Source organism: Triturus cristatus, chromosome 3_1, assembly GCF_964204655.1.
Source record: "Triturus cristatus chromosome 3_1, aTriCri1.1, whole genome shotgun sequence".
Classification (NCBI taxonomy): domain Eukaryota; kingdom Metazoa; phylum Chordata; class Amphibia; order Caudata; family Salamandridae; genus Triturus; species Triturus cristatus.
The window spans coordinates 1,182,367,558-1,182,390,794 of NC_140583.1; the positions used below are offsets into that span (position 1 = coordinate 1,182,367,558).

A 23,237-nucleotide genomic window follows, 5' to 3' on the forward strand; every position below is an offset into this window, starting at 1 on the left:
GGTCTGGAAAACAGCCACGAGTGCGCTGCGACACCTTGACCTTACCATATGATACAAGGGGCTTAATGCACCTGATCTGGAATCATACTACAGGGCAGCGCAGTGCATGTTCACACATTACAGGGTACATTGTCCACGGGACTTACCGCACTTGTGGCTGAAGCAGGCTGCAGAGGCCCTGCACATGTTGCCCCAGACGCTGTTCATACACCGGTATTGTACCAATAACATCTTTGACTTCTTGAACACAACGATCAGCTCCTGGCAGCGCCTCCTGGAGTGGCAGGCCGGGTCACTGCTGTACTCACCCCATGTGTCTTTAGCTTGATGTCTATGTTCGCTATGGATCAAGAGGCGGGAGCTATAAATGCGCTTAGGGAGCTGGGTATGCAGACTATTGGGAACTTTTTGCGATGGCACAGTGTGTAGTTGGGATTTGGTTAGTGAACGGAGTGACAGACCTTCCGTCCTAACTCAATTTCACTATTACAGAGCACATCATACATTGTGGGGTCTATCGGATAAAGCCGATCTGGAACCTCCAGAAATGCCGGCGTTGTCTTCTGCAAACAGCAGCACCCTGCCGAATAGTGGTGAGATTCTATGCGCTTGCAAAGCATGTGCAAAGGCACGGAGTCTCAAAGGTCAGGTTTGAATGGCAGAGGAACCTGGGGATCGCTATTAGAGATATACAATGAAAGTATTGCTGTTTGTAAAGTCCATCTCACTGAAAAGCAGACCTAGAATCTTGCATTTCAAATATGTTAACAGGGTGTACTACACATCGGCTCGCCTGTTCAGATATCGACTGCGCCATAGTGCAGGCTGCCTACGCTGCGATGAGGAGTTGGATTTGCGCATCTTGCTTGGTTTTCCAAGGGTTGCAGAGTTTTTGGCAGACCATGTTATAGGAATTAGAGGCGATCACTGGTCCGTCGTCGGTGGAGCCAGCACCTCTTATTGACAATGTACGGATATGATGAGGAGGTGCAGGGTGCTGTTAGGCGAATGGTGGCAATTGGCTTATTGCTTGCAAGGCGTAGAATTTCTCTGCACTGAGCCCGTGGCCTGCACCCGGTGCTGAGGGAATGTCACAAGGATATGTCATACTACAACACACAGTCTGATACCTACTGTGAGCTGCTTCCGATTAGTAGCCGCCCGAGGGATATCTGGGGACCCTGTCAGGCTTACTTGACTGGGGCTGGTGCGGAAGGGCTAGCCGGGGAGGATGCTGAAGGTATGACTGATGAGTAGACGAGACCCATCAGTCATACCTTCGTCGTGGACTATGTATGGATCTATTTTGGATGGGGATACCTGTGATATGATAAGTTACTGAGTGCATTTGGCGTGTATCTATCTATAGCTGCTGTTGTATTCTGTTGATGTGTAAACCAGATTCTAAATATGCCTGAAAGGTATTGTGCTGTCATGATCATGAATGGTGAACTTGCGGGACTTACCTTAAAACTGTGTCATATGCCGAGGGTCTGATCACCCTGGCAGTAAGTGTCTTAGTTTTCACTGACTCTAGAACCTGTATACATGATCTCCCAGCCATGCCAATGTAACTAATATGTCATACTGCGCTGTATGTTTGACGTAAAATTAAAATAAAGTTAAAAAAAGAAATCTGAGGCTGATTTAATAAGGTGTGTTTCTTACTTAAAAATAGTTTGGCAATTAGTTGAGTCAAGATAATATCTCACTGTATCACTCATTTGCCAATTAAAATGTAGGGTCTGGCAAAAAAGACAGCTAAATAATTTATTATTGTTGTTCCTCCATTGGCACTTCTAAGTAAGGGTGGGCGTAGTTCGCGAAGTAGCACTTCGCGAAGCTACGCAAAGTGCAGTTTGCACTACGCGAGCTACGCGTAGCACTTCGCGAACTGCGTAGTAACATGTTCGCACTGTGCAAGATGTTGTTTTCAATGATTGCACAGTGCGGACAAGCAACCGGCACTGTGCAATCATTGAAAATGGCATCTTGCACAGTGCGAGCTGTAGTTTTCTGCTGCTCGAGTAGATTTTTACTCGAGCGGCAGCTTTCTCAACGCAAACTGGTAGTTTCTCATCGCGAGAGCGGTCGCGAGCATACGCGACCCCTCGCAATGAGAAACCTGACCTCCTCGCGTTGGGAATCTCGCCGGGAGGTTTTTCCATGCTCGCGATCGCCAACTTGATGTTGCTGATCGCGAACAAGGAAAAAGTCTCGCCGGGATGTCATTTTGCTTGCTCGCGGTCGCCAACTTGACGTTGAGGACCGCGAGCAAGCACAAAATGACCGCAAGACTACGCTACGCGTGTTCGCACTGTGCTACGTGCAATTCGCGTAGTGCGAAGTAGCGCGAACTAAGCAAACTCCGCGAGCGTAGCGTAGTGCTTTGCCCAGGCCTACTTCTAAGTGTGGATATGAGCCATTCTGTGCCTGCACAACCTCCCTACAATAGCTGCATCCGGAAGAGCTCCTGCTTCTTATTTTTGAATTAGCTAATCAGCTTCTTCCACCCATATGCAGCACTATTGAGAACTTAAATTGTTCTCTGGCCCCAGGAGTTTTAGGCAAATCCATTTGTTAGCCAAGATGCACTGCTGGTCAACTGTAAGCCTACATAGCTATTTAATTTGAAAAGTAAAAGCTTGGGTTTGTAAGGTCGTAGCATTTGGAGCTTTAGTTAAAATTATCTTTCATGGCATAAGACAGAAAATGTACCTGGTTCTTTTATGTCTTTTCCTGTTCGGTGGGTAACTTAAAGGGATCTCTATAAATCTGGTGGATATCCTATTCAAGGCCAGCCATCTCCTCGCCTAGGAGTTCTGCCATTCGTAGTAGTTTAATAATAAAAGTGGTCATGTCGCTACATTCGCTATCTTTGGAATATTTGTCTTTCCAAATGTTGTAGCATACACCTTTCCTTATCATTTAGCTCATTTCTAGCCTGTGCATTTTCAGTAATCGCATTTTTACCTTTATATATTAACTCCGTCAGGATCAGAGGCGAGGATTATGCTTTACTTAGGTTTTTTTCCCAGCAGCCATCTCAAACCTCAGTAAACTCTCTTTCCAATTTAAACATATCCAGTAACAACACAGTCCATCTGTATAGTCAAGTCAAACAAGCTTTATTCGGTGCAAAATATACCACCATAAAAGCATTCTAATCAGAGATAACGGTTACAATTTTTAAAAATAAGAATATACAGTCAAATTAAAAACAGCAAAACTTCATGCTCAATCAATACATCAAGGTACAGTACACATGTGCATAATACATAGTGCACATAAGCAATATGAACTATGTCATTTAGAAACAAAAAGTGCTATTGTATATCCAGGTATAATGCACAATACAGAATAGGCAAGGTGACCTGTATCATATGGATACATAAAGTGCATTGTGCTATTGTATGTCCCAGTAAATGATACACGAAGTAACTACATGACCTATGTCATATAGATACAAAAAGTACAAAATGTTATTGTATATCCCGTTATAATACACAGTACATAATAGACAAGGTGACCTGTATCATATGGATACATAAAGTGCATTGTGCTATTGTATGTCCCAGTAAATGATACATGAAGTAACTACATACACTCACCTGGCTTTTCATATAACAGTGCTTCCAAATGTGAATAAATCTTTCTTCTTCTTATTGCCATTAATATAAACAATATGACAGCGTTCATAATTTTCTCGTTTTCCAGACCACATACCAAATTAAAAGCATGTTTATAATGAAAAAGCATATTGGATAAAAATAGAAGTTTTAAAACTGATTTTCGGATATCCCTATAAAAACTATAAAAGAGTATAAAATGCAGCGAAGATTGGTGGGACTATCCATCACACTGGCAATTTGGGAGTTTGACACCACTTTTCCATTTTAGGGAATGCTATAATCTAGTGAAGTGTTCCAAACCTAAGCCTCGTTAAATAAAATCGGTGTTGAATATTTCTTACCTGTGTTAAATATACTTGTATGCCCCTTACGGATGGGCATCCGCAGTAAGAAACAACACTGTGTTTTTGGCTAACTGCAGCCTCTCTTATGCATTCCCTAGCATAAATATATCTTAACTTCAGGTCACTTTTGCTGTAGTCCTGGATAGATGCAGAGTTCTTTCTATCAATGTCTACCTTACAACATGTTAAAAATTGTATAAATGTGCTCTAACCAGGGGATTTTCTGCTGTGGTCGGGGGCCAGGCAGTCCAGGATAAATCCCTTGTAAAATTGGTCTCATCTTTGGCCTATATCCCTTGCCAAAGAGTGATTCCTGCCATATTTATTATTTATACGTTAAATTTTGACAATGTTTGCGTTCTCCTAAGGCTTCTGCCTTCCAAGCTGCCTTATCCTTACTTTCTCTATCCCCTCGCGCTCACTTAACATGGCCGCCGCTTGCGTGATAGTTTCTCTCCCATGCGGTTCCAGGCCCAATCCAGAGCTGTTCTTCATTGCGCATGCGCACCACACGTGTCAATTTATCCTGGACTGGCGGTTTCCACTTACACCTTTTGACTCGTCCCACACCGACCTAGCGGATTGACTCTCCTGACACGGAGTAAGTTCCCAAGTAAGTGCGGCTCCAAGCACCGCGTCAGCCTGTACATACCCCTCCCGTCCTGACCAATTTCACTCTCTTACAGATTGGCTTTCTCGTGCCGGCTCTCAAGATTCATTTCCGGCCCCCTGACTTAATCGGCTCTGCCCTGTAAGTATCCTTCAGGTTCCTCCCCTTTCTCTTAACGTCTCCCCCACGCTCGGACCCTAATCCCAATATTCGTTTAATTATAGGCACCGACAACCAGTCCCCTTCCCGGGCGTCCCCCCGCGATTTTCAAGTAAGTTCTCCTTTCCGTTGGAACATAATAATTGCCAGACATAGCCACCCTGATTGTCGTCTTGACAAATGGCTTTCATTTGCTAGATCAAATTACTGCCATCCTGACACAAGTGTAGACTCTCGTTACTCACGCCTTGTAGGGTCCACCTGTTTATCTGTAATGCGCTGCCCACTTTTGCCTTATCCAGTGTAGTACTCGCAGCACACGCCTCTTGGCATAGAGCAGGCATCCCCACATAACCACGGTCGCTTTACTTGGCATTCTTCTACCACCTTGCCCATCACTGTTTGATCCACTCCTTGATTCCAGTTCTGGCTTTCGACTCTCCGTGTTTTAGCTCTGACCTTCTCTACTCCTACTCAGCTCTAGAGACTAGCAAGCACTTATACTCATTACTATGTCACCCTGATTCAGCCGTGTAATAGTCAGTACCTTTTCTCTTCACATGTACTGTCCTTCCTTCATTGTTTGAACTAATCTAATTACAGATTCCGCAATTGTTTCAATTGTTCAACAACTCTTTACATGGACTGTCCTCCCTTATTGTTTGCGCTAATCTAATTACAGTATACGTATACTATTGCAATTGTTCTACAACCAGGGACATATAGTTATTCCATTGTTTTCTCCTCCTGTAGATTCTACCTGCTCACACTCTAGTCCTGATGATGATCTTTAAATCATAAGATCGAAACGCCGTCGACCTCACAACAAAACTCCTCCACTGTAATTGATTAGATTGGAGTTTTTTCATGTTGTCAATGCGATGTAAATTTTAAATGTCACTATGCACTTTGTCACTTAAAGCACTTTCACTTTTTGTGTGAGCACCAGAACTACGACCGTGAATAACTGAATGATCCTCCATTTATGCTGTCAACAAATGTGATGTCATTCCAAACACACTTGTGTCCCAGCATACATTGCGTATCGAGTCCCGCTTGGACTCCCTGTGAAAGTGTTACTTCTGATTAAACCTAAGATCATTAATTAGTAGCCTAGGCTACCCGAGGACCCTAGGCCTCCGTTAGACCTTTCTAGAGGGGCTAGCATTTGTACAGACAGTTTGAAAACCGTTAATAAAATAAAAGGGCTCAGTAAGCCAAGTTTCCTGTATTAAAGCCCTCCCCTCTAGCATATTTAGCCATTTCTCATCATTAATTTTGTTTTTAATACCTGCAACATTCCATGACATAAAATACTAAAAAGCTCATCAGGTTGGATACGAGGTCGAGCTTCCAACTCTTTACAGATGGAAATATAACCCGTGTCTTTAATCACTAACTCTCCCACGACCCCGTTCTGAGTTTGTATACTTGGGTCAGCATCTATCGGCTTACAAGTTGGACTAAGAGCCATATTCTCAGCTATAGGGGCGACCACGCCCCTTGACTGACCCGTAACCCCCTTCTGAGTCCGTTCGCTTGAGTCAACATCTAGTTGCTTGCAAGTTAGAATATGATTTATTTTCGTAGCTAATGTGGCAACCACACCCTCTAGCTGTCAATCAGTTTCACTGCAACTTCTCAGGGGTGCATACTTAGTAAACAGTGGGACAGTTGGAAATGGGTTATACCTAGGGTTTATGTTAGCATTACTATATCTAGGCCTATAAAAAAAACAAGTGGGACTACGGTAATATAATCATTGTAGTTAAAACCAGGCTCGGTATGATTATTGGAAAGAGCTTCCACTAGGTTACCTACGAATTCCCTGCTATGAAAATTCAGCACAACACAATCGCCCTGGTATAATATTCTAGAATCGCCCACCCATTTCACTCTCCTTAGCATTATAATATTCTGATGTAACATATTTATACCAAAATTGGATTTTTTGGAAATCCAGTGCGCTACTTTATTTTTTAATGTCGTCTCATATGGTTAGCTCTGGTTTTCTGGTAGTATAGGAACATTATTGAGAACAATGACGTACGGGGTCGCCTGGGAGGGGAGATGTAGCGGCTCCTCAAAAATTTTACCAAGATGCGTGATACTATTAATTTTATCCTCCGTGGGAGTTTTTACAGGGCTCAAAGAAGGGGCTTAATCGTCTTTGCATGACCTTAAGACTTGAGTAGGTCGAGTAGTCGGACAGTCCCTTGAAGACAATGCAGGAAAAGGCTCCCTTTGCTTATTTTCACCAACACCGATAGACGTACCTGCTCCTTCTTTTGATCTTTCTGCTGATTTCGGAGTATTGGTGATCTTGATCGAAGTTTTAGAGGGCAATAATTCACAAACCAAATCCGTTAAAAATGTCACGCCCTTTTGGACTGTTGTGATTTCTGACATCAGGCGCCGCTCAATGTTATCTAACTTGCCATGTAGTTTTTTAAACCGTGTTTCTAGTTCATGCGGTCTCTGTACGTGGTTCATTGCATCACTATTCCCCTTTGTCGCCCCTGCATTTTTACCTCCCTTTTTCTGCTTAGGTTTAGTTTTGACCTTTACTGGCTGGTTCGCCACAAGGCCATTGTCCTTTATAAAGTGCTGTTTCACTTTTTTAGCAGGCGGAGGTGACGGGTCAGAATCATTTGGTAATGCTGACATTTCCAGGGGGGTTGTAAGGATTTATGGGTTAGCCAAATTACAGTTCCCTTATTGATAACATAATTAATTAGTGGTGGCTCTATCACAATGACCTTGTCTCTCTCAATATTAGTGAGTACTGAGGGGTCTGGCTCACCCTCTGGTAAGGAATCTTTTAAAGCAGCGTCTATTGCAGTTTTGGTAGCTGCCAATTGTTCCTCAACATGCACGATCTCTCTGTTAAGCAGCCCCACAGCATTTTGCAGGTACTTAGTAATAGGTGCACTCTTCATGGGCATTTTTCCTATAGGCGGTAGTTTCCTTTTGCCCATACTTTAACAGTAGTATATTCAAGTAGGAGAGATGAAAAGGCTGGTAAATTGTGAGGTCTCCATACCAGTGAGTAGCTGTAGAATTCGGCTCCTAGAAATGCAAGGGGGGGTGGCCCGGCCCAGCCCAGCCACGGACGTGTGCAGACGGGCCCGCCCTTGGCCCAGGCACGGCCCGGGCACACCTGCGCATGTCCTGTTCTGCGGGAGCCCCGGCCACAGTTGTAGCACATCCTGGCGCGTAGGCGTGACGTGTGCGGCGTGGGCGCCGCTCAGTGGTCTTTGGGGGTTGGAGTTCCTCTCCCCGTCTCAGGATGTAGAGTTGTGGCACAGCAGGGTAACGAGAAAGCAAAAAGAGGGACTGAAGAGGCCGTTTTCCACTCACAGAGGAATGGGAGGTCCAGTAGGAACAGGGGCCCCTAGTACAATGATAGCAAAGGATGTTCCTATTGTTCCTCGAGAATAGAATGATGTCAACGAGAAGGCTAAAGTGGATAAAATGCACTGTGTAGACCTAATGGAAAATCCATATGTCGGATTTAAATGCCCTCACACACCCTTTCAGGTGTCATGCTTCATCATTTGGGCTGCTCCTCGTCGGGCCGGCGGTGCAATGCCCGACGGGCTCCCTAAAAAGGGGCACTTTAGCGGAGATCTTCAATCCGACAGCCGTATAGGTGAAGTGCGGGTGTGGGGCCTAGTTAATGTAGATAAAAAGCAGTGAGATCAAAATAAGGTGAGGAGTGCCTGGTGAAAGTGAATTTTATTCTGATGGCCTCCTACCTTAATTTAAAAGCGTGTATACATGGCACTTATACGAGTGTAATGTCTCTAGTTAAGGTGGCATGTAATTTACAAAAGTCGGTCAACATGTTTCTTGCTTAGAGTAAATGTACTCGCGATTCTTCAGGACCTAAATGAAAAAAAATGTATTATCTACATTCAACAACCTATTTGGGTTAGGGTTATTCGTCAATCTACGTATTACGTCCAGACTCAATACCTGTTAATGTCAGGAGCTACCTGAAAAGAAGAAAAGGTATGGTCAAACATATATACGGGTGCTTTTGATAAAAACAATTGGTGAAGCCTTTATTGTGACACACACTCTATAACTTGGATTGAAGGTGGTGCGGTGTCGCAACATATGTCAAAATCATTAAAATTATTAAAAAGCCGAAGTGGTGGATCCCTAGGTGAGCTAAAGTGACTACTCACCGGTGTGGAACATCTATAAAAAGCAGCACACATGCGTGCACAAGTGACTCACCCTAATCAGTCACTATCCTGGCGTCAACAGTACTCGGTGGACTGTACACGAGTAGGACTTCCTCAAAGATATAGGACTGTATTTAACGAGATATACATCCATCAAATGGTCTGATATGGTTGTTTTAAAACAAAGAATAGAACATCAGAAAAGTGGTCTGTGGACTCAAAAGTACGGTATGTTAAAGACTTAGATTAGAAATGCACAAAATGTCACTGATACATGTAGTGTACTAATCCCTGACCATTACCCGACCACGCCTGTTGTCTTTACTCAACAAAAGAAATGTATAGTAGAATCAGGACTGGTGTATAGCGTTGCATGGGGTAAATATTTTAGACTAAAGGAATGCCTCCCTACAGTCTCCCAAGACATGTCACCACGGAATTACAGTAAATAAAGTTAACATCATGATTGTTTCATAAGACGTTAGTCTGCTCCTCTAGCGTTCTCAGGGAATTGGAACATGGTATTCACCTGGTGCTTTATGTTCTATCAAATATTAATCGTCCATGTTTTTATTACTTCATCTCTGATCGCACGTGTTAGAATGCGGTGATTCTAAGGACCCAGCGTTTATTACGACACCCAAGGGGGGGACTCTAAGGATGATTTCATCCTACTATGTGATCGATAGGCAGGGTCTAGCTAGTAGGAGTAGTCCTTAAGCGATCATCTATGTTGATCGTCATAGCATGTGTTAGTGATTGAAACATGGCGCGTACGTCAGGGCAGGTATTATTTTATTTTTTCCTAAACGGTCGAGAGAATAGGTCTGTGTGAGGAGGGGATCCATTGTGCAGACCTCAATACTAATGATGCAAGCCTAATGCATTCGTCAGGGCAAGCAAATATTCCCTTTTACTAAACACTCGAGAGGGTAAATCTAACCAATGCGAAAATACATTGTGCACAACTTAATACTTAATAAATGTATCCTCCTCGCGTTTACCAGGGCTTAATACTCATCGTGGCAGACATTTATTTAAAAACGAGTTGGAAGAGCTAAAGTGGTTAGCGTACTTGCATGTCTTCTCCTCGTGAAGCATGAATTGACCTACCCTCTCCACCTAGTCCGGAAGGTGGTGAGGTGGAGAGGGAGGTAGGACTTGTGAGTGAGTTTATCATGTGACACACAGTTTGGTCACATGTTCCATTCCGAACTCGGAGGGTAGTTTATTTTTGGTCGCCATGTTGGAATGGGGTTCAAAAACACTAGTGACCTGCCAAAATATGAGAAAATGGTATCGTGTGCGCGTTTAACTAAGTTCTTGGCGTAATATGTGCATATAAACCTATTCAGCTAAGGTAAATGGTGGAGAACTATAGTTAAAGGTAACATTAAGAACAGATAGTGAGTTATAGAGAGGTAGGACTTATCTGTGTGAGCTTGTCATGTGACCCGCAGTTTGGTCACGTGATACATTTCGAAGCCAGAAGAGAGTTTATTTTTGGCCGCCATGTTGGAATGGGGTTCAAAAACGCTAGTAACATGCCAAAATATGGGACAATGGTATCGTATGCGTACAGTACTAGGTTCTTGGCGTAATATGTGCATATGAACCTTATCAGCTCAAGTGTATGGTAGAGAGCTATAGTTGGAGGCAACATTACGAACAGATTGTAATTTAAAGGCAACAATAAGAATAGATTGTAAGTGCCTGGGATTAAAGGAGATACCTTACCATCAATTACACAAGGGCTAGGTTATTTCAATGGTAAGGGTATTGGACCTATTGTAAAGGTCAGGGACATGCTGGTAGAATTGTGAATATTGTGTTGAATAAATTAGAAGCATGTTTGAAAAGTGACTCTAAAACAACACGATCAGTGTGAGCCCTGCAAGGGGCAGTTTCAGGTAATGTTCATGTCATGGTTATTTTAGACCTTGATTGTACCCCAGGGGATATCATCATTCAGCCCATTAGTACTAGTTGATAAGCGGTGTATCCATCGCTGTTCCTTCGCATAAAGGCTCTGTTTGGTTATATTCGGAAAGGCTTCGAGGATTAGCCAACTAACCGAATCTGGTGAACGTTTGTTTTCAAGGAAGTGTGTGCTTATTTTAGTATTATTCTTCAGACAGCGAAATTGCTGCGGTGTTCCGTGATGCGTAGTTTAATAGGGCGTGTTGTCATCCCTATGTAGTAGAGGTCACAAGGGCAAATGAGAAGATAGATGCAATTTGCAGTATTGCAATTGGTATGTGCTCTCATTTACCAAGTGAAGGAGGTGTTTAAGGTCATCGTCTTGTGTATCGTTGTGAACGCGCATACACTGCATCCACCACATGGATAGTGTCCTGTAACCATTGGAAGGTGCCACAATGTTTGTTGTGAATTTTTCGTTGTTTTAGGTTTAGGTCTGGTTCTGATAAGCATATCCTTGATGTTTCTCGAGCGTCTGTATGCGAATCTGGGTGGAGCAATATTCATAGAGCCTGTATTGAGTATGCTCCAATATTTTTTCAACACCTTGGTCACCTGATTGGATATTGGTGTGAAAGTGGTGACGCATGTCAGTAACTCAGATTTATTTTTGGTTTTGTGTTCCAGCAGGGCCTCTCGGTGGTTATTCCGTGCCCGTTTTTTTGCCAATGTAACACTCCTTTGAGGGTATTCTCTTTCAGTTAAGTTATGTTCCAGGATGGTTGCCTCACTTTTATAATCATCTAGTGTGCTGCAGTTTCTCCTAATTCTCAGGAACTGGCCAAAGGGCAAATTTTCCTTGAGAGCTTTAGGGTGGTGGCTATTGTAATGGAGAAGACTGTTACGGTCGGTTGGTTTTCTGAACATGGTGGTACTGAGATTCCCCTGTGTGATCTGAATCGTCAGGTCCAGAAACGCTATCCGTGAGGAGGAAGCTGTGATGGTGAAATTGAGGTAAGGATTAAGATTGTTGATCCAGCCAAAAAATTCACCATAGCTGTCCTTATCTCCTGTCCAGAAGATCAGGATATCATCAATGAACCGTTTCCACAGACTAATGTGATTGCGATAAGGGTTAGTTTCGTTGAGGATGTGGGTTGCCTCAAATGCTGCCATATAGAGACAGGCCACACTAGGAGCGAAGGTATTCCCCATGGAAGTACCTTGCGTCTGATTGTAAAGTTGGCCTTTGAATTCGAAAAAGTTCTCAGTCAATGCCAAAGTGGCACACTCCATAATGAATGAAGGTGGGGTAGATGACCCCTCAAGGGATGAATTCAGTATGTCTTCAATCACTTCTAGGGTGGCCCTCTGTGGGATGTTAGTGTAGAGGGCCACAACATCTAGAGTGATGAGGAAATTGATGTCATTAGTATTCTGAAACTGATCCAATAAACGTAGTACGTCCGTGGTGTCTTGGATATACGATGGGACCAGTTTTACTAGAGGTTGGAGGAAATGATCACAGAATTGTGATAAGGGTTCAAGAATCGAGTCTATCCCTGATACTATCGGGCGGCCAGGTGTCGGTGTAATGCCCTGGTGAATCTTTGGCAAGATATAGAAATATGGGGTCTTGGGTTCTCTTTTGATAAGAAAACAGGCCTCTCTCTTACTTATCCACCCCTGGCTTTCTGCTGAGTCTACTATGCCCATGATAGTTTTCTTAAGCCGTTCTGCAGGATTTAGGGATAAAGGTGTATAGTATTTTCTATCCCCCAATTGTCTCAGACATTCTGTGTCATAATCTGTGGTTGACATTATGACAGTTGCACCACCCTTATCCGCCTGTTTAATGGTGATGGTTGTGTCACTGGCGATTGTTTCGATCGCCTGCATCTCTTGTCTAGAGATGTTGTTGAAATGTTTATTGTTTGTCAAGGCCCTCACATCTTTCAGAACTGCTTGTTCATAGGTCAGCACTTCGTTTGTTATCATCCCACTCTGGGGAGTAAAGGAAGAGGGATTATGTAGACCTGAATCTTCATCAGGGGTATATTCTTTCCCCTCAAAAAAGAATTTGAGGCGGATCTTGCGAAAAAACGGATGCAATTCACAAGTTTGTGAAAAAAGATCCACTCGAGGTGTTGGAACAAAACCTAGTCCTTTCTGGAGAACGTCATTTTCTGTCTTAGTTAGTTGTCTAGATGACAGATTTACTACTAGGTTTGTTTTCTGTTGGTCTGGCTCCTGGTTTCCACTCCTGGTTGAACCGGGTCCTCCCATTGTACTCTTTTTTCCTGTTGAGTACCTCTTTTGCGCCCTCGCCCTTTTCCCCAAACTCTGCCTAAAAAAGGCTGGCGCATGCCTTGGGGTACAAACTGTGGTGGATACTGAGGGCCAAATTGTGGAGGACCTTGAGGGAACATTGGGTATTGCCAGCAAGGGGGGGGGGTTGTGGTGTGGTCCCTGGTAAAGTGGCAGTGGGTAGGTATTATAACCCTGCCTTCCTCTCCTACCCCTATACTGATTGGGTCCCATACTTTCTGTACTAGTATCGCTGTTATTCGATGAACTCCTATTGGAGGAGTTTGAGCTAGCATCAGATGCATAATTTGTATTTGCCGGGACGTAATCAGCTTTGAGGTAGGGGTAAGCCTTTTCCTTATCGAATCGTTTTATGTCCTTTTGAAGCTTAGTCACTTTCTGCTTCATGAGATATTCTTTGTGCTCTGCAATCTCGTTGTTGAGTTCTGTCAGTTTGGTTTTAAAAGTAGGGCCTGAATTGTTATGTTTTAGGGCATTTTCGGCGGCTTGTATACGGACGAGTAGTTCGTCAGCCAGTCTTTTGGCCGTGTTCACAATTAAGATGAGAAGATCTCTGGTGCACTTCCAGGAGATTTGTGACCATTCGATTTTAAATTGGCCATCTTCCCAGAATATCCTGGGGAAGTTTTTTACTAAAAGGCCATTAGGTGAAATATTTGCCCTGAAATATTCCGTCATAAGTGCACCGTGTAGGGTAATTCTAACCCATTCTCTCCTCATGTTCGACAGTGATTGCCAATCCCCTGATTGGCTGCCAGTTGCGCCCTCATTATCAAGACCCAAAATAGAGGGAGTCCGAAGGATTTCGGCTGCGTGGTCATCACCGTAACTTAGACCCTGGCCTTCCATGGGTATATATGGCTGGGGTCAAGTTGAAGGTGGTAAAATCAGCGCTCAATATAGTTAGCCACTAAATTGCAGTGGTCAATGAAAAGAAAAGAGGTATTTGGGGGATCGAACCACTCTCACCCACCAGTAGAATGTCCCACGGGTTTGAAGCCGTGCAAGAACTAGAAAGCAAAAAGAGGGACTGAAGAGGCCGTTTTCCACTCACAGAGGAATGGGAGGTCCAGTAGGAACAGGGGCCCCTAGTACAATGATAACAAAGGATGTTACTATAGTTCCTCTAGAATAGAATGATGTCAACGAGAAGGCTAAAGTGGATAAAATGCACCGTGTAGACCTAATGGAAAATCCATATGTCGGATTTAAATGCCCTCACACACCCTTTCAGGTGTCATGCTTCATCATTTGGGCTGTCATAATGTCAACCACAGATTATGACACAGAATGTCTGAGACAATTGGGGGATAGAAAATACTATACACCTTTATCCCTAAATCCTGCAGAACGCCTTAAGAAAACTATCATGAGCATAGTAGACTCAGCAGAAAGCCAGGGGTGGATAAGTAAGAGAGAGGCCTGTTTTCTTATCAAAAGAGAACCCAAGACCCCATATTTCTATATCTTGCCAAAGATTCACAAGGGCATTACACCGACACCTGGCCGCCCGATAGTATCAGGGATAGACTCGATTCTTGAACCCTTATCACAATTCTGTGATCATTTCCTCCAACCTCTAGTAAAACTGGTCCCATCGTATATCCAAGACACCACGGATGTACTACGTTTATTGGATCAGTTTCAGAATACTAATGACATCAACTTCCTCATCACTCTAGATGTTGTGGCCCTCTACACTAACATCCCACAGAGGCCCACCCTAGAAGTGATTGAAGACATACTGAATTCATCCCTTGAGGGGTCATCTACCCCACCTTCATTCATTATGGAGTGTGCCACTTTGGCATTGACTGAGAACTTTTTCGAATTCAAAGGCCAACTTTACCATCAGACGCAAGGTACTTCCATGGGGAGTACCTTCGCTCCTAGTGTGGCCTGTCTCTATATGGCAGCATTTGAGGCAACCCACATCCTCAACGAAACTAACCCTTATCGCAATCACATTAGTCTGTGGAAACGGTTCATTGATGATATCCTGATCTTCTGGACAGGAGATCAGGACAGCTATGGTGAATTTTTTGGCTGGATCAACAATCTTAATCCTTACCTCAATTTCACCAACACAGCTTCCTCCTCACGGATAGCGTTTCTGGACCTGACGATTCAGATCACACAGGGGAATCTCAGTACCACCATGTTCAGAAAACCAACCGACCATAACAGTCTTCTCCATTACAATAGCCACCACCCTAAAGCTCTCAAGGAAAATTTGCCCTTTGGCCAGTTCCTGAGAATTAGGAGAAACTGCAGCACACTAGATGATTATAAAAGTGAGGCAACCATCCTGGAACATAACTTAACTGAAAGAGAATACCCTCAAAGGAGTGTTACATTGGCAAAAAAACGGGCACGGAATAACCACCGAGAGGCCCTGCTGGAACACAAAACCAAAAATAAATCTGAGTTACTGACATGCGTCACCACTTTCACACCAATATCCAATCAGGTGACCAAGGTGTTGAAAAAACATTGGAGCATACTCAATACAGGCTCTATGAATATTGCTCCACCCAGATTCGCATACAGACGCTCGAGAAACATCAAGGATATGCTTATCAGAACCAGACCTAAACCTAAAACAACGAAAAATTCACAACAAACATTGTGGCACCTTCCAATGGTTACAGGACACTATCCATGTGGTGGATGCAGTGTATGCGCGTTCACAACGATACACAAGACGATGACCTTAAACACCTCCTTCACTGGGTAAATGAGAGCACATACCAATTGCAATACTGCAAATTGCATCTATCTTCTCATTTGCCCTTGTGACCTCTACTACATAGGGATGACAACACGCCCTATTAAACTACGCATCACGGAACACCGCAGCAATTTTCGCTGTCTGAAGAATAATACTAAAATAAGCACACACTTCCTTGAAAACAAACATTCACCAGATTCGGTTAGTTGGCTAATCCTCGAAGCCTTTCCGAATATAACCAAACAGAGCCTTTATGCGAAGGAACAGCGATGGATACACCGCTTATCAACTAGTACTAATGGGCTGAATGATGATATCCCCTGGGGTACAATCAAGGTCTAAAATAACCATGACATGAACATTACCTGAAACTGCCCCTTGCAGGGCTCACACTGATCGTGTTGTTTTAGAGTCACTTTTCAAACATGCTTCTAATTTATTCAACACAATATTCACAATTCTATCAGCATGTCCCTGACCTTTACAATAGGTCCAATACCCTTACCATTGAAATAACCTAGCCCTTGTGTAATTGATGGTAAGGTGTCTCCTTTAATCCCAGGCACTTACAATCTATTCTTATTGTTGCCTTTAAATTACAATCTGTTCGTAATGTTGCCTCCAACTATAGCTCTCTACCATACACTTGAGCTGATAAGGTTCATATGCACATATTACGCCAAGAACCTAGTACTGTACGCATACGATACCATTGTCCCATATTTTGGCATGTTACTAGCGTTTTTGAACCCCATTCCAACATGGCGGCCAAAAATAAACTCTCTTCTGGCTTCGAAATGTATCACGTGACCAAACTGCGGGTCACATCACAAGCTCACACAGATAAGTCCTACCTCTCTATAACTCACTATCTGTTCTTAATGTTACCTTTAACTATAGTTCTCCCCCATTTACCTTAGCTGAATAGGTTTATATGCACATATTACGCCAAGAACTTAGTTAAACGCGCACACGATACCATTTTCTCATATTTTGGCAGGTCACTAGTGTTTTTGAACCCCATTCCAACATGGCGACCAAAAATAAACTACCCTCCGAGTTCGGAATGGAACATGTGACCAAACTGTGTGTCACATGATAAACTCACTCACAAGTCCTACCTCCCTCTCCACCTCACCACCTTCCGGACTCGGTGGAGAGGGTAGGTCAATTCATGCTTCACGAGGAGAAGACATGTAAGTACGCTAACCACTTTAGCTCTTCCAACTCGCTTTTAAATAAATGTCTGCCACGATGAGTATTAAGCCCTGGTAAACGCGAGGAGGATACATTTATTAAGTATTAAGTTGTGCACAATGTATTTTCGCATTGGTTAGATTTACCCTCTCGAGTGTTTAGTAAAAGGGAATATTTGCTTGCCCTGACGAATGCATTAGGCTTGCATCATTAGTATTGAGGTCTGCACAATGGATCCCCTCCTCACACAGACCTATTCTCTCGACCGTTTAGGAAAAAATAAAATAATACCTGCCCTGACGTACGCGCCATGTTTCAATCACTAACACATGCTATGACGATCAACATAGATGATCGCTTAAGGACTACTCCTACTAGCTAGACCCTGCCTATCGATCACATAGTAGGATGAAATCATCCTTAGAGTCCCCCCCTTGGGTGTCGTAATAAACGCTGGGTCCTTAGAATCACCGCATTCTAACACGTGCGATCAGAGATGAAGTAATAAAAACATGGACGATTAATATTTGATAGAACATAAAGCACCAGGTGAATACCATGTTCCAATTCCCTGAGAACGCTCGAGGAGGAGACTCTAACGTCTTATGAAACAATCATGATGTTAACTTTATTTACTGTAATTCCGTGGTGACAATGTCTTGGGAGACTGTAGGGAGGCATTCCTTTAGTCTAAGATATTTACCCCATGCAACGCTATACACCAGTCCTGATTCTACTATACATTTCTTTTGTTGAGTAAAGACAACAGGCGTGGTCAGGTAATGGTCAGGGATTAGTACACTACATGTATCAGTGACATTTTGTGCATTTCTAATCTAAGTATTTAACATACCGTACTTTTGAGTCCACAGACCACTTTTCTGATGTTCTATTCTTTGTTTTAAAACAACCATATCAGACCATTTGATGGATGTATATCTCGTTAAATACAGTCCTATATCTTTGAGGAAGTCATACTCGTGTACAGTCCACCGAGTACTGTTGACGCCAGGATAGTGACTGATTAGGGTGAGTCACTTGTGCACGCATGTGTGCTGCTTTTTATAGATGTTCCACACCGGTGAGTAGTCACTTTAGCTCACCTAGGGATCCACCACTTCGGCTTTTTAATAATTTTAATGATTTTGACGTATGTTGCGACACCGCACCACCTTCAATCCAAGTTATAGAGTGTGTGTCACACTAAAGGCTTCACCAATTGTTTTTATCAAAAGCACCCGTATATATGTTTGACCATACCTTTTCTTCTTTTCAGGTAGCTCCTGACATTAACAGGTATTGAGTCTGGACGTAATACGTAGATTGACGAATAACCCTAACCCAAATAGGTTGTTGAATGTAGATAATATTTTTTTTTCATTTAGGTCCTGAAGAATCGCGAGTACATTTACTCTAAGCGAGAAACATGTTGACCGACTTTTGTAAATTACATGCCACCTTAACTAGAGACATTACACTCGTATAAGTGCCATGTATACACGCTTTTAAATTAAGGTAGGAGGCCATCAGAATAAAATTCACTTTCACCAGGCACTCCTCACCTTATTTTGATCTCACTGCTTTTTATCTACATTAACTAGGCCCCACACCCGCACTTCACCTATACGGCTGTCGGATTGAAGATCTCCGCTAAAGTGCCCCTTTTTAGGGAGCCCGTCGGGCATTGCACCGCCGGCCCGACGAGGAGCAGCCCAAATGATGAAGCATGACACCTGAAAGGGTGTGTGAGGGCATTTAAATCCGACATATGGATTTTCCATTAGGTCTACACGGTGCATTTTATCCACTTTAGCCTTCTCGTTGACATCATTCTATTCTCGAGGAACTATAGGAACATCCTTTGTTATCACAGCAGGGTAACGGGCAGACAAAACAAAGACTAACGGGTATAGTCCTTTGTTGATCTTCGTGCTCTTTCTTCGCTTCTCCAGCAGCTGTACTTAGGTATTCCCAGTGTTCCACTCAGGGCCGGGTATCTTATGTTTAGTAATAATTCATGTGATTTTAATGCTTTCCTATACTGCAGTTAAATGCTTCTTCTTTTGCAGTGGGCCACGGGAACGTTGGATGATCTTCTTGTGACCCTCTTTTCATTCTGCTAGAGCGGGGCTGCCAGCGTGGGGCGGTTTTCCGACCGTTAGAGGGTATTTGCTCATTTTACTGTACCCTCTACTGGTGTGGTCCGCAAGGAATAACCCCACAGAATTTCCTGCATAGAATGGAACAGCCGGCCCACCTGCGGCTGAGGATTCACATAGTAATTAATAGCAGATCCATCCCGTGCTGCCTGGAGTCTGAATGCCATACCGAAAAAGATAGAGATACTGTCTGAGGCGATAGCATACTGCTGGAATGAGCCCATTAAGACCCAGGGCATGCAGGTGTCCCCTGGGCATAGAGCCACCAAATTGAACCTTTCAGCCTGTTAGACATGGCATCTTTTGGCGTTTTTCCCTTCTCTTTTTGCTTTCTGACCTCCTGTTTTTGATGGTATGCTTGACTTCGTTTTTGCTGGTTTAGTGTCTGCGCACTTTTTCACTGCTATTCAGTACTGAAGTGCTTCTACTATAAATTGTGGTATGATTGGTTTTCCATGATTGGGATATTTGATTTACTAGTAAGTCCCTAGTACAGTGCACTGTGTGTGCCCATGGCCTGTAAATCAAATGCTACTATAGGGCTTGTTGCACTAGTTGTGCCACCCACACAAGTAGCCTTTCAAAGGGGTCTCAGACCTGTCACTCCAGTGTCTGTGTGCAGTGTTCGTTGCTATGTTAACCTGGGAGGTGCACCCACTTGCCAGGCCCTAACCTTCCCTTTTCCTACCTGTAAGGCACCCCTCAGGTAGGCCCTAGTTACCCCCATGGGCAGGGTGCACTGTATGGGAAAGGTAGTACATGTACTGGTGTGTTTTACATGCCCTGATAGTGAAATACTGTGTGTTTTGTTTTTCACCACTGTTGAAAGGCTGTCTGTCCCATTAGCTATCATTGGAGCTGTACTGTAACATTCTAGATGTGTAACTTTCAATTGAGACATGCCAGAGAAATGGTCTTTAGGCTCTCTGAACTCAGAATTTAATAACATATATTTTAGTAAAGGTGTTTTTTTAAAGAGTGTGTTTGACAATCCACGTTTAGAAAGTAGGCATTTTCTTAATTAACCATCCTATTCGCCTCTGCCTGGTTGTGTATTCACCATCTGGTTTTGAAGTGAAAGGAGCTGGGGATTTGCGTTCACACTAGACATTCACAAGGGAAGTTGAGGTGTGTCCTGCCTTTCCTAGATGACTCATAGCCAGGCTGAATAGACCATTCTGCATTTAGAGTGGTGGCAGGAGTTTTTCACTAGCACCTGAAAAGACTCTGTCGGCTCTACACAATGCTGTGTCTACCTCCTGAAGTAAAGGTGGACTAGAGAGGATAGAACTGTTTTCTCCTGAACTCCAAGACTTTCTGCCTAAAACATTAAAGGGAAAAGTGATATAAATATTGGGGCACTGACCTCAGAACTTTAGAAATCGTTTGTATTCAGGAACCTGCCAAGAAGAACAACTGGAGAAGCTGTGAGGAGGGACTATCACTTTTCTGTGTGCTTTGCCTTGTTGTCCTTCAGTGATGCCTCTGTCTTAAGCAGTGAAAGTCCTGGACTGGACTTTCTGCAACTTATTTTCCGGAGTGTCTCCAAGGGCTTGAGCTAGAGCTTGCCCCCCTATTCAAGAAGTCTCAGTAACAGCAAAGGCATCAAGTTCATCTGCTACCAGCACTAGGAACTGTCCGTTTTGTGCTGCAACAGATGAAATGGCAACCCAACGCTGTCAATGACGGCACTGCCAGTTCTGTGACCTGTTGGCACCGTAAAGAACCTCACCCCGCTTCGCACTGCAATCCTGGTCTCACCAAAATCGCCACCGAACCACCGCTTGCACAGTGACCTAAGAGCACCACACTTCGTATCGCCTCACAATGGCCTCTCTGGTATCCCTGACAAAGATGCTTCTCGCAGACTTCAATGCCCCTGCTTGCACTGTAGCCTGAGGGCATCGCTCGTAAGTTACTCAACCCACCGCTCCGTCCCACACTACAGCCATGGGCTATCGACGCTGGAGCCATCGACTTCAGATTGTATGCTGACGATGTCGCTTCAGCAACGATGACACCACTGCTTTCATCGTGACCTGTCAGCACTGCAACAAGCAGCGCCCCGCTTTGCACCACAGCCCTGGTTTCACCGACACCGCTGGAAGCCATCATCAAGCTGCTGCCTGCACTGTGACCTGAGGGCACCACACGCCTCGCTGTGCACTAAGCACTGCAGTACCCCACGCCTTCCGGCGCTCCTGACTTCAACCTCACCGAGTTCGATCTGCAACGCATGTGACTTCAAGAGCCTGACGACTCCTGCACCGACCTCGAAAGCTGTCGCCTGCCAACACAGCATCTTCAGATCTATCACAAGGTTCATGCCATCCTACATTTCCAAGGTACTCTTTTCGGGTCTTCCTGACACCGTAGCTGGCCCGCGACGCTGCGTCAGCCTGAACTGTTGTATTTGTTTGTTCATGATGCCTGGATAGCCCTGGACTGGGCTATTGACTTAAAGGAACTGTATGTTCGAGGCATATGAGCTGTAGATTGTACACTGTGCATAGATCGCCATCTGGTGTTGGGCCCGGATGTTTGCAGTTTGTTTTTCTTCTTGGACAGTCTTTGGAAGTCACGAGTTGGGTGACTCCTCCTTCGGTCCGTATTGCGCATGGGCTTCGGCTCCATCCTCAGATTGTTTTTTTCCGCCATCGGGCTCGGATGTGATACTTCCTGCTCCGGTTTCTAACCTTTCCAGTTCGAACTTCGATGGAAAAATCCTCGTCCATCGAGATCTTCAATCAAAATCATCTTCATCTCTCTCAGAGGCACTTCCTCGATTCCAGACATCGGCTCCGGCCTTCGGGCCCTCCTCGACTCCGGTCTCGGCCGATGGAAAGGACACTGCTCAAACAGGAAGTACTCTCTCTTCTGCAAAAACAAGCTATAGAGCCAGTCCCCGTCAATCAGAAAAATTTAGGGGTCTACTCGCTGTACTTCCTGATACCAAAGAGAGACGAGACCCTACGGCCTATTCTAGACCTACGGCCTCTAAATGCATACATACATTCAGACCATTTCCACATGGTCACTCTGCAACAAGTTCTCCCACTCCTTTGCCAGGGAGACTTTCTCACTACACTGGATTTGAAAGACGCATACTTTCATATTCCAATACACCCCTCTCACAGAAAGTACCTAAGGTTCGTGGTGGACGGACACCATTATCAGTTCAGGGTTCTTCCCTTCGGGGTCACAACCGCACCACGGGTGTTTACCAAATGCTTAGCAGTAGTGGCGGCACACCTCAGACGTCAACACATTCACGTCTTCCCTTACTTGGACGACTGGCTCATAAAAGCCGCGTCCTATCTCACACAAAACAATACCTGGGTGCCACTATAGATACCTCAAAAGCTATAGCTTATCCCAACTCAGCCAGAATCGCAAGCATACAAGCCTTGCGCCAAACATTCATTCTTCAGCACTCTCTCCCAGCAAGAGTGTTTATGAAGTTGATAGGACTGATGGCATCTTGCATCTTCATAGTGCCTCATGCAAGACTACACATGCGTCCACTCCAAGAGTGCCTGGCACACCAGTGGAACCAGGCCCTGGGGCAGCTAACAGATCTGGTGTTGGTGGACGGTCGCACCCACAGCTCTCTGCAGTGGTGGAACACCACGAACCTTTCCAAAGGGCGACCGTTCCTGGACCCGGTTCCTCAGGTGATTCTAACAACGGACGCATCGCTCTCCGGCTGGGGAGCGCACCTTTTACACTTCACAGTGCAAGGAATATGGACGCCACAACAAAAGTTGCTCCACATCAACCATCTGGAGTTGTTGGCGATCTTTCTAGCCCTGAAATCCTTTCAGAAACAAATCTCAGCCAAAGCAGTCCTAATTCGCACAGACAATATGACTGCAATGTATTATATTCAATAACAGGGGGGGACACACTCTCCCCAGCTCTCTCGCTTAGCACAGAGCATATGGAGATGGGCAATCCCACAGAA

The 23,237-nt window shown here is 44.2% G+C and overlaps 1 protein-coding gene and 1 long non-coding RNA gene across 4 annotated transcripts in view; both read left to right on the forward strand.

Moving 5' to 3' along the window:
- The window catches only part of SRPRA (SRP receptor subunit alpha), a 1,746,362-nt gene that overhangs the window by 1,627,032 nt on the left and 96,093 nt on the right, over nucleotides 1-23,237 (forward strand). The gene's annotated exons all lie outside the window — the stretch shown is intronic.
- The window catches only part of LOC146861744 (uncharacterized), a 104,227-nt gene continuing 85,473 nt past the window's right edge, over nucleotides 4,484-23,237 (forward strand). For both annotated transcript variants that reach the window (XR_014979021.1, XR_014979020.1), the window contains exons 1-3: nucleotides 4,484-4,589; nucleotides 4,663-4,727; nucleotides 4,811-4,857. This is a non-coding gene — a long non-coding RNA (uncharacterized LOC146861744). The remainder of the gene's footprint in view (nucleotides 4,590-4,662; nucleotides 4,728-4,810; nucleotides 4,858-23,237) is intronic.